This window comes from Pseudophryne corroboree, chromosome 1 (assembly GCF_028390025.1).
Source record: "Pseudophryne corroboree isolate aPseCor3 chromosome 1, aPseCor3.hap2, whole genome shotgun sequence".
Classification (NCBI taxonomy): Eukaryota; Metazoa; Chordata; class Amphibia; order Anura; family Myobatrachidae; genus Pseudophryne; species Pseudophryne corroboree.
The window spans coordinates 88,481,776-88,493,691 of NC_086444.1; the positions used below are offsets into that span (position 1 = coordinate 88,481,776).

Genomic DNA, 11,916 nt, shown 5'->3' on the forward strand with positions numbered 1-11,916 from the left:
CCCCCTCCAGCCACCCAATGGCCAGGGGTGAAGCCCGAGGCTGTCCCCCCCATCCAAGGGCGGTGGATGGGGGGCTGATAGCCTTTTGAAAAAAATGTGAATATTGTTTTTAGTAGCAGTACTACAAGTCCCAGCAAGCCTCCCCCGCAAGCTGGTACTTGGAGAACCACAAGTACCAGCATGCGGTGGAAAACCGGGCCCGCTGGTACCTATAGTACTACTACTAAAAAAATACCCCCCAAAAAAACAGGACACACACACCGTGACAGTATAAGTTTATTACATACATGCACACCTCCAAACATACATACTTACCTATGTTCCCACGAGGCTCGGTCCTCTTCTCCATGTAGAATCCTTGGGGTACCTGTGAATAAATTTATACTCACATAATCCAGTGTTGCTTGTTTCTTTTTGTATAATCCACGTACTTGGCAAAACAAAAAAACGGAAACCCGACCACGCACTGAAAGGGGTCCCATGTAGTATCTGTGAGGCAGCACACGGCAGAGCCTATACGCTCCATTGTAGCCAATGGTGGGAACTTTGCGGTTAGCGGTGAGGTTACTTTCGGTCAACCGCTGACCGCAATGTTCCCACCATTGGCTACAATGGAGCGCATAGGCGCTACATTGTATCTCTGCCGTGTGCTGCCTCACAGATACTACAGGAGCACACAGCCAATCAGGAGAGTGCCACGACGTGGCGCTCCCTGATTGGCTGAAGGGACCCTCTTTGACAGGAGTCAGGGGGGGTCCTGGCAGTCGGGGAAAGGGGTCCCATGTGTAAACATGGGACCCCTTTCAGTGCGTGGTCGGGTTTCCGTTTTTTGTTTTGCCAAGTACGTGTATTATACAAAGAAAACAAGCAACACTGGATTATGTGAGTATAAATTTATTCACAGGTACCCCGAGGATTCTACATGGAGAAGAGGACCGAGCCTCGTGGGAACATAGGTTAGTATGTATGTTTGGAGGTGTGCATGTATGTAATAAACTTATACTGTCACGGTGTGTGTGTCTTGTTTTTTTTGGGGGTATTTTTTTAGTAGCAGTACTACAGGTACCAGCGGGCCCGGTTTTCCACCGCATGCTGGTACTTGTGGTTCTCCAAGTACCAGCTTGCGGGGGAGGCTTGCTGGGACTTGTGGTACGGCTACTAAAAACAATATACACATTTTTTTCAAAAGGCTATCAGCCCCCCATCCGCCGCCCTTGGATGGGGGGGACAGCCTCGGGCTTCACCCCTGGCCCTTGGGTGGCTGGAGGGGGGGACCCCTTGATTTAAGGGGTTCCCACTCCTCCAGGGTACCCCGGCCAGGGGTGACTAGTTGGGTATGTAATGCCAGGGCCGCCGGGACCACTATAAAAGTGTTCACCGGCTGTGGCATTATGTACCTGACTAGTTGAGCCCGGTTCGGGTTTAAAAAATATGGGGGACCCCTACGCTTTTTGTCGCCCGTATTTTTTGAACCAGGACCAGGCGCAGAGCCCGGTGCTGGTTGATGAAATATGGGGGAACCCCTGTCATTTTCCCCCCCTTATTTTGTCAACCAGGACCGGCTCAAAGAGCCCGAGGCTGGTTTTGCTTAGGAGGGGGCACCCCACGCATTTTTTTTCGACTTTAAACTATTTTTTATTTTTTTAAAGATGCACAATGAAACCCTGCACGGATCTCACAGATCCGGCCGAGTTTCATTGTTGTAATGTCGGCAGTATTTTACTATTCACTCCCGTAAAACACTGCCAAAAAAAACGAATGACATCGACATCGGAAAACACGAAAATTTAAAATACTGCGGCTTAGTAAATGAGGCGTAAAAAATTCAAAAAGTTGCACAATTACACATTCGATGTCATTCGTGATGAATCTCCCTCCAAATCGATACTAATACGAATTTTAGTAATATACCCAACAGTATCATACACAGAATGCTGAGAGCGCTGTGCAGAGGTAGCATGTATAGACTTCACTGGCAGCTGGGCACAATGTGCAGAGACCAGCTGCTGAACAAAAGATCCTGCAGATAACTCACACAGGGGAATTGTCTCACAGGTGACAAATCAGCAAGTAACACAGACTGCAGCTTGCATGCTGAACTGTAGGAGTGATGGCAGAGGTAATACAAAAGACATAAGGAATAAGGTCAGTATTGTGACAGTGTGGGAACAAGGAATGCCTTTTATAGGTGCAGCTCCTCATGGATTGGCAGAAGATTTAGGCTATTCCAGAGAGTCTCATTCCCATTGGTGGCACTCCGGTCAGCTGATGCAGAAGAAGGCGGCACCCATGGAATGGATGCTGCGAAAACCACAGCATGGGGAACACGTGGACTAATCTACCACTGAGGAAACTGAGCATGACAGGAGGCCTGCAGTTGCGGCAGTCAGATGAAGAGCAGCGCCTGTACAGGTAAACATCGGAGTCTGCATCGGGGGGGCCATAACACTCAAGGTACAGTATCCAAAGTTCCCTGCCAATGACACACAAAAAGACTCACCGGGTTCCGGTGGTGTCGCTGACCCCAGCAGAGTATAAGGAAAAAAAGGAGCGACTGGGCACTGGTATATGATAAGTTGTAACTAATAGTAGAAAACCAAAGGTGGACAGTTACAATTGTTGGAAAGGAAAATAAAACCTTTCAATTGTAGTCCCTGTTGGTGGTGCGCCCAGAGCTAGAAAGTACAAGTACTGACAAGGGGAGAGAGAGAAAGCTCTTGTGTGGGCGCACTCTTAAGAAAGGAAGAGAAATTCTTCAATTGAAAAAAAAGATTTAGTTAAAACATATATTTATTAATCCAAATTAAAACAATTACCCATCTACGATCCAAAAGGGTGTAAGAATAAAGAAGAAAGAAATGTGAGAAAATATTAAGAATGTTCTGGTCTGTTAATCATGAGAGAAAAATTAGAAAGGCTGCAGACACTAAATAGTCTGACACCCGTTTCTCCTGACCAGTACAGATGTTCTGTATTAATGGGACCGAAAGAGGAGGTCAGTATAAGTATTGTGTCTTAGAAAGACCACTTAGATTAGGTCAATACTGTACACTTTACTCATTGTCTGTGAAACCATATGGCACATATTAGGAATGTATATCATGATATCCTGACGCTAGAGAAAATGTGAGAAAAAAGGATAAAGGAAAGCGGGAAAAAATACAATTAGTGGTGATACTGCTGTTGGTGTCCACCCTTCAGAAGAAGGGGAATAGTTCCTGCCCTACAACACCGGGTATTCCCAGGGAGTCTCCTCTCAAGGTACTGACCCAGCCCGACGCTGTTTGGCTTCCAAGATCGGACGAGATCGGGCATAAGCAGCGTGGTATGATAGTAGAGAGGCTATCTACCAATGAGAGTGCACCTATATATGAAAATGAAAGATTTAGGAAAGATAAACCATACAGTACGTGGATCTGCTTTCCACGTTAGGCAGGGTAAAACAACTGTCACTCAGTGGCGTTGTGTACCCTGGATCGGGGATGAGAGTCCACTAGAAAGTAATAAGCTAAGAGAAGAATTAAGTATACGGATTGGAACCTATGGAGTTAGGTAGATAGTTGATATCCAGAGAGCAAATAACAAATGAAGGAATAAAGCGTCAGGTGGGTTCGTGAGCAAAATATAAATTAAATATACATTCTTATTGTACATAGACATCTATGAGTCTGTGGCAAAAAGACCATTGCTTGGATATAGGCAAATAAAACACATATGATGTGACATACTGCATAAAGCAGGTATGGTCAGGCAGTGTAAAGGGAATAGAATTACCCTATATTCACTAAGATTGGTGAGCTATATTATACACAGAAAATTGTGACTGCCTAATCTGACAGGTATTTAACATGCCAAATAAAGATAAGTGCCTGTAGAGAAAAATATCACAAAAATGACTTATGTTGAAAATAAGAACAAATATATTCATAGAGTCAAATTCAACAGGCAGGTGGTGACAGATAAAGCCTCCATGGGAAGGTCCCGCTGTAGAATCCGTGGAAAACGCGTTTCGCCCGTGGGCTTGTTCACTTCCAGGATCTCACAGCTGGTAATGCATGAGACGTTTAAAAACCCTGTGAGTACAGGTGGCAGCCAATGGGCTGGGTGGTCCAATTAGGCATGGGGACAGGAGTCGGAAAGCTCTCGGCGCTGGAGGCCAATAGGAACGTGTATGCGGCGCGTCTGAGCCAATCAGAGCAATAGGTGCGCCTATTGACTGGGAGGGTTACGGAGCGTGCTGACGCTCACGGAGGTGTGTGTGCATGATACACAAAAGACCAATCAGGGCGGGGGACGGCGCATCACGTGGGGGAGTGGGATGGTACCATATTGGAAAAGGGAATGCCAGGAGTACATAGGATAAGAATGCAATACGGCAAGGGATGAAAACAGAAGGGTGGACTAGAATTTAATACATGGGCTAGGCGTTTAATGTAGCTAATCGTTGTAGGGGTAGGTGAAGTGCCGAACCAGCAAATGTCCGCCAGCTGTGCAAAACGGGGTCGAGGGTTTAGACAAACCCCCTAGGTGACGTAGGAAGCTGGAGGGGACATGTATGTAATGCGTCCCGGCCAATAGAGGCACGCCTAGGACGTTTGCGGGAGGGCAAACTCGGGAGAGTGGGTGTGGAGAAACACTGACTGGGTGTAAAGCAAAGTCACATGGGAAAATTTGATGGCGCCATATTGCAAATGGGAATGGCTTGCCAGGAATTACATAAAGAAGAAAATATAGGAGAAATTACTTAGGTTAAGTCAGAAATGAAAACTGCTAAATGAAAAATAAAAAAATGAAGATATAAATTTATATAAATAGGATAAGCTTCTTTTCTAATCTTATCCTATTTATATAAATGTATATCTTCATTTTTTTTTTCATTTAGCATTTTTCATTTCTGACTTAACCTCTCCTATATTTTCTTCTTTATGTAATTCCTGGCAAGCCATTCCCATTTGCAATATGGCGCCATCAAATTTCCCCATGTGACTTTGCTTTACACCCAGTCAGTGTTTCTCCACTCCCACTCTCCCGAGTTTGCCCTCCCGCAAACGTCCTAGGCGTGCCTCTATTGGCCGAGACCCATTACATACATGTCCCCTCCAGCTTCCTACGTCACCTAGGGGGTTTGTCTAAACCCTCGACCCCGTTTTGCACAGCTGGCGGACATTTGCTGGTTCGACACTTCACCTACCCCTACAACGATTAGCTACATTAAACGCCTAGCCCATGTATTAAATTCTAGTCCACCCTTCTGTTTTCATCCCTTGCCGTATTGCATTCTTATCCTATGTACTCCTGGCATTCTCTTTTCCAATATGGCACCATCCCACTCCCCCACGTGATGCGCCGTCCCCCGCCCTGATTGGTCTTTTGTGTATCATGCACACACACCTCCGTGAGCGTCAGCACGCTCCGTAACCCGCCCAGTCAATAGGCGCACCTATTGCTCTGATTGGCTCAGACGCGCCGCATACACGTTCCTATTGGCCTCCAGCGCCGAGAGCTTTCCGACTCCCGTCCCCATGCCTAATTGGACCACCCAGCCCATTGGCTGCCACCTGTACTCACAGGGTTTTTAAACGTCTCATGCATTACCAGCTGTGAGATCCCGGAAGTGAACAAGCCCACGGGCGAAACGCGTTTTCCACGGATTCTACAGCGGGACCTTCCCATGGAGGCTTTATCTGTCACCACCTGCCTGTTGAATTTGACTCTATGAGTATATATGTTCTTATTTTCAACATAAGTCATTGTTGTGATATTTTTCTCTACAGGCACTTATCTTTATTTGGCATGTTAAATACCTGTCAGATTAGGCAGTCACAATTTTCTGTGTATAATATAGCTCACCAATCTTAGTGAATATAGGGTAATTCTATTCCCTTTACACTGCCTGACCATACCTGCTTTATGCAGTATGTCACATCATATGTGTTTAATTTGCCTATATCCAAGCAATGGTCTTTTTGCCACAGACTCATAGATGTCTATGTACAATAAGAATGTATATTTAATTTATATTTTGCTCACGAACCCACCTGACGCTTTATTCCTTCATTTGTTATTTGCTCTCTGGATATCAACTATCTACCTAACTCCATAGGTTCCAATCCGTATACTTAATTCTTCTCTTAGCTTATTACTTTCTAGTGGACTCTCATCCCCGATCCAGGGTACACAACGCCACTGAGTGACAGTTGTTTTACCCTGTCTAACGTGGAAAGCAGATCCACGTACTGTACGGTTTATCTTTCCTAAATCTTTCATTTCATATATAGGTGCACTCTCATTGGTAGAAGGCCTCTCTACTATCATACCACGCTGCTTATGCCCGATCTCGTCCGATCTTGGAAGCCAAACAGCGTCGGGCTGGGTCAGTACCTTGAGAGGAGACTCCCTGGGAATACCCGGTGTTGTAGGGCAGGAACTATTCCCCTTCTTCTGAAGGGTGGACACCAACAGCAGTATCACCACTAATTGTATTTTTCCCCGCTTTCCTTTATCCTTTTTTCTCACATTTTCTCTAGCATCAGGATATCATGATATACATTCCTAATATGTGCCATATGGTTTCACGGGCAATGAGTAAAGCGTACAGTATTGACCTAATCTAAGTGGTCTTTCTAAGACACAATACTTATACTGATCTCCTCTTTCGGTCCCATTAATACAGAACATCTGTACTGGTCAGGAGAAACGGGTGTCAGACTATTTAGTGTCTGCAGCCTTTCTAATTTTCTCTCATGATTAACAGACCAGAACATTCTTAATATTTTCTCACATTTCTTTCTTCTTTATTCTTACACCCTTTTGGATCGTAGATGGGTAATTGTTTTAATTTGGATTAATAAATATATGTTTTAACAAAATCTTTTTTTCAATTGAAGAATTTCTCTTCCTTTCTTAAGAGTGCGCCCACACAAGAGCTTTCTCTCTCTCCCCTTGTCAGGCCCAGCAGAGTATAATCAGCCTAAACCCGTGTATTGGTGGGAAGAGCAATTGAAGACATAAAACAAGACAGCCACTGAATTCTCCCAACCATGAAATCACTATTATAAACCAGCAACTCAGACCAAAACTCCACCTCTTAACTTTGACAGTGCCATAGTGGGCAATGGAGACCCCAGTCACAGACCCTGCAACCTACAACCAACCTGTCAAGTCATCTCAACCGTTCGCAGGGGGTCTGCCGCATGATGTCTGCTGCTACTTCTTCTGAGCTCTCACTGCCAGCTCCTGCATGCTGTGCGTGGCTGGCTCCAGCATCCTCTATGTGGGAATTACCGCTGGCTCCAGACCAAGGGTGATCTTCCTTCAGAAAAGCTGACTATTGCAACACCAATGCGAACTTAGTTCCTGGCTCCCTGGAAGTCTCTGCCAATCCACAGCCAGCAGTCCCTATAAAGGGGCTTCCTGAAGTGCTGGTAGGTTACCAGTGCAATGTCTCTCACAGCTTGCAGTGTGAGCAGACTCCCTCTGCTCCCCAGTGTGGTTTCTCTGTGGATCCTCTTCTGCAATATCTTGTTCCAGCCCAAGTGTCCAATAGCACTGGTTTCAGCCAACTGTCCAGTAAAACTGGTTCCAGCCCAGTGTCCAGTACCACTGGTCCCATCCCAGTGTCCAATACCACGAGTTTCAGCTTAATGTTCAGTCCCAGTACCACTGGTTCCAACCCAGTGTCCAGTACCACTGGTTCCAGCCTGATGTACAGTTCATGTAGCACTGGTTCCAAGCCAGGATCCAGTACTAGCAGTTCCAGCCCGGTGTCCAATTCACGTACCACTGGTTCCAATCCGATGTCCAGTACCAACAGTTCCAGTCCTGTGTCCAGTTCACATACCACTGGTTCACTCCAGTCCGGTGTCCAGCTCAAGTATCACTGGTGTCCTAACCCAGTGTCCAGTAGCATCGATTCCAACCTGGTGTTCTCTTTCGAGTACCATTGTTTCCAGTCCAGTCTCCAGTACCATCGGTACCAGTCCGCTGTTCAGTATTCCAGATTCCAAAGCACCAGTCCCAATCTGATTTTCAGTACTTTTGGACTTTGCCAAGAACCCAGTTCTGCTGTCTTCACTCCAGTCACCAGTACCACAGACTCTAAATACCAAGTCTTACACATATCACAGTCTTGCAGTCTAGCGGTCTCAGCCTATCTCCAAAGACAAGCGTTGCTTGTCCTAATCAGTTTCTCTGTCAAGCTTCACCAGCCTTGCCCAGTGCAGTCATTCCGAGTGCCACAGATCTCCAGCACCCCAAAATATTTATTCCTCCAACTGGATTATTTCCCTCTACTTCTACCATACGGTTTGGCGTAAATCACATGTGGTTTATCAAAAAGGTTTTAGGCTTTTTAAACCATCAGAAATTGTCAACAGTTTGAATTTTATCTCCAAATTCATATGATAGTAAATAGACTGTAGATTAAATCCACTGGCCACGTGTGCCAATCTACAACACGCCAAAATAACTCTGCCTACTAAATTCACCCCATATCACATTAGCTGCACTAATAGAACGTACAGTATGCATTTATTTTTCATACTACTGTAGGTTAGGATGAGTTAGATATATAAGCATTTTGTTTCCTTTCGTAGAGATGTGCGACTGGCACTTTTCGTGTTTTGTGTTTTGGTTCTAATTCCACTTTCATGTTTTGGTTTTGGCAAAACCACCCTTTCGTGTTTTGGTTTTGGATCTGGATGATTTTTGAAAAAACCATAAAAACAGCTAAAATCACAGAATTTGGGGGTAATTTTGCCTCCTACGGTATTAATAACCTCAATAACAATAATTTCCATTCATTTCCAGTCTATTCTGAACACCTCACAATATTGTTTTTAGGCCAAAAGGTTGCACCGAGATTGCTGGATGACTAAGCTAAGCGACACAAGTGGACAACACAAACACCTGGCCCATCTAGGAGTGGCACTGCAGTGTCAGACAGGAGGGCAGATATAAAAAAAAAAGGCCCCAAACAGCACATCATGCAAAGAATAAAAAGAACTGCAATGAGGTAGTTGTATGACTAAGTCAAGCGACACAAACAATTGGCCCATCTAGGCATGGCATTGCAGTGGCAGACAGGAGGGCAGATATAAAAAAAAAGGCCCCAAACAGCACATCATGCAAAGAAGAAAAAGAATTGCAATGAGGTAGTTGTATGACTAAGCCAAGCGACACAAACAATTGGCCCATCTAGGCGTGGCACTGCAGTGGCAGAAAGGAGGGCAGATATAAAAAAAAAGGCCCCAAACAGCACATCATGCAAAGATGTAGAAGAGGTGCAAAGAGGTAGCTGTCTGACTAAGCCAAGCGACACAAACAATTGGCCCATCTAGAAGTGGCATTGCAGTGGCAGACAGGAGGGCTGATATAAAAAAAAGGCCCCTAACAGCACATGATGCAAAGAAGAAAAAAAGGTGCACCGAGGTTGCTGTATGACTAAGCTAAGCAACACAACCACCTGGCCCATCTAGTAGTGTCACGCAGTGGCTGAATGTCGAGAGTGGGACGCAATTGCTGTCAGTGGACCGTACATCGCCAGCACGCTCCAGACATTTTTAAAAAATTCTGCAATTGGTGGACTTATACGGCAGTACCCCAGGACTAATACAGCAGTACCTCTGGACTCATACGTCAGTGTCAGACAGGATAGCACTTTTCAAAAACTAGGCCCCAAACAGCAGCACCTCATGCAAAGATGTCGAAGAGGTGCAATGAGGTAGCTGTCTGACTAAGCCAAGTGACACAAACAATTACAACTGGAATTATACATCCACATCACTGGAATTATACTTTCAAATCACTGGAATTAATTGGCAAAATCAATGGAATTATACGTCCAAATCACTGGAATTAATTGGCAAGATCACTGTAATTATACGTCCAAATCACTGGAATTAATTGGCAAGATCACTGTAATTACTAATTATACATCCAAATCACTGGAATTAATTCACAAAATCACTGGAATTATACGTCCAAATCACTGGAATTAATTGGCAAGATCACTGTAATTATACGTCCAAATCACTGGAATTAATTGGCAAGATCACTGTAATTACTAATTATACATCCAAATCACTGGAATTAATTCGCAAAATCACTGGAATTATACGTCCAAATCACTGGAATTAATTGGCAAGATCACCGTAATTGATAATTATACGTCCAAATCACTGGAATTAATTGGCAAAATCACTGTAATTATACGTCCAAATCACTGTAATTAATTGGCAAAATCACTGTAATTAATAATTATACGTCCAAAACACTGGAATTAATTGGCAAAATCACTGTGATTATACGTCCAAAATCACTGGAATTAAAATAAGAATTTACTCACCGATAAATCTATTTCTCGTAGTCCGTAGTGGATGCTGGGGACTCCGTCAGGACCATGGGGAATAGCGGCTCCGCAGGAGACAGGGCACAAAAAGTAAAAGCTTTTGGACCTAGGTGGTGTGCACTGGCTCCTCCCCCTATGACCCTCCTCCAAGCCTCAGTTAGGATACTGTGCCCGGACGAGCGTACACAATAAGGAAGGATTTTGAATCCCGGGTAAGACTCATACCAGCCACACCAATCACACCGTACAACTTGTGATCTGAACCCAGTTAACAGTATGATAACAGAGGAGCCTCTGAAAAGATGGCTCACTACAACAAAAACCCGATTTTGTTAACAATAACTATGTACAAGTATTGCAGACAATCCGCACTTGGGATGGGCGCCCAGCATCCACTACGGACTACGAGAAATAGATTTATCGGTGAGTAAAATCTTATTTTCTCTAACGTCCTAAGTGGATGCTGGGGACTCCGTCAGGACCATGGGGATTATACCAAAGCTCCCAAACGGGCAGGAGAGTGCGGATGACTCTGCAGCACCGAATGAGAGAACTCCAGGTCCTCCTCAGCCAGGGTATCAAATTTGTAGAATTTAGCAAACGTGTTTGCCCCTGACCAAGTAGCTGCTCGGCAAAGTTGTAAAGCCGAGACCCCTCGGGCAGCCGCCCAAGATGAGCCCACTTTCCTTGTGGAATGGGCTTTTACAGATTTTGGCTGTGGCAGGCCTGCCACAGAATGTGCAAGCTGAATTGTACTACAAATCCAACGCGCAATAGTCTGCTTAGAAGCAGGAGCACCCAGCTTGTTGGGTGCATACAGGATAAACAGCGAGTCAGATTTCCTGACTCCAGCCGTCCTGGAAACATATATTTTCAGGGCCCTGACTACGTCCAGCAACTTGGAGTCCTCCAAGTCCCTAGTAGCCGCAGGCACCACAATAGGTTGGTTTAGGTGAAACGCTGAAACCACCTTAGGAAGAAATTGAGGACGAGTCCTCAATTCCACCCTATCCGAATGAAATATCAGGTAAGGGCTTTTATAGGATAAAGCCGCCAATTCAGATACTCGCCTGGCAGAAGCCAGGGCCAACAACATTACCACTTTCCATGTGAGATATTTTAATTCCACCGTGGCAAGTGGCTCAAACCAATGTGATTTTAGGAATCCCAAAACTACATTGAGATCCCAAGGTGCCACTGGGGGCACAAAGGGAGGCTGTATATGCAGTACCCCTTTTACAAAAGTCTGAACTTCAGGAAATGAAGCCAATTCTCTCTGAAAGAAAATCGCAAGGCCGAAATTTGAACCTTAATGGACCCTAACTTTAGGCCCATGGACAGTCCTGTTTGCAGGAAATGTAGGAAACGACCTAGTTGAAATTCCTCTGTCGGGGCCTTCTTGGTCTCGCACCACGCAACATATTTTCGCCAAATACGGTGATAATGTTGTGCGGTTACATCCTTCCTAGCTTTAATCAGGGTAGGAATAACTTCATCTGGAATGCCTTTTTCCTTCAGAATCCGGCGTTCAACCGCCATGCCGTCAAACGCAGCCGCGGTAAGTCTTG

General features: G+C 45.0%; 2 pseudogenes; one reads left to right on the forward strand and one right to left on the reverse strand.

The window, feature by feature from the left end:
- Positions 1 to 3,220: 3,220 nt before the first annotated feature.
- Positions 3,221 to 3,339, reverse strand: LOC134936415 (5S ribosomal RNA; annotated as a pseudogene).
- A 2,964-nt stretch (positions 3,340 to 6,303) lies between these two features.
- LOC134936423 (5S ribosomal RNA) lies at positions 6,304 to 6,422 on the forward strand (annotated as a pseudogene).
- The last annotated feature ends 5,494 nt before the right edge of the window (positions 6,423 to 11,916 follow it).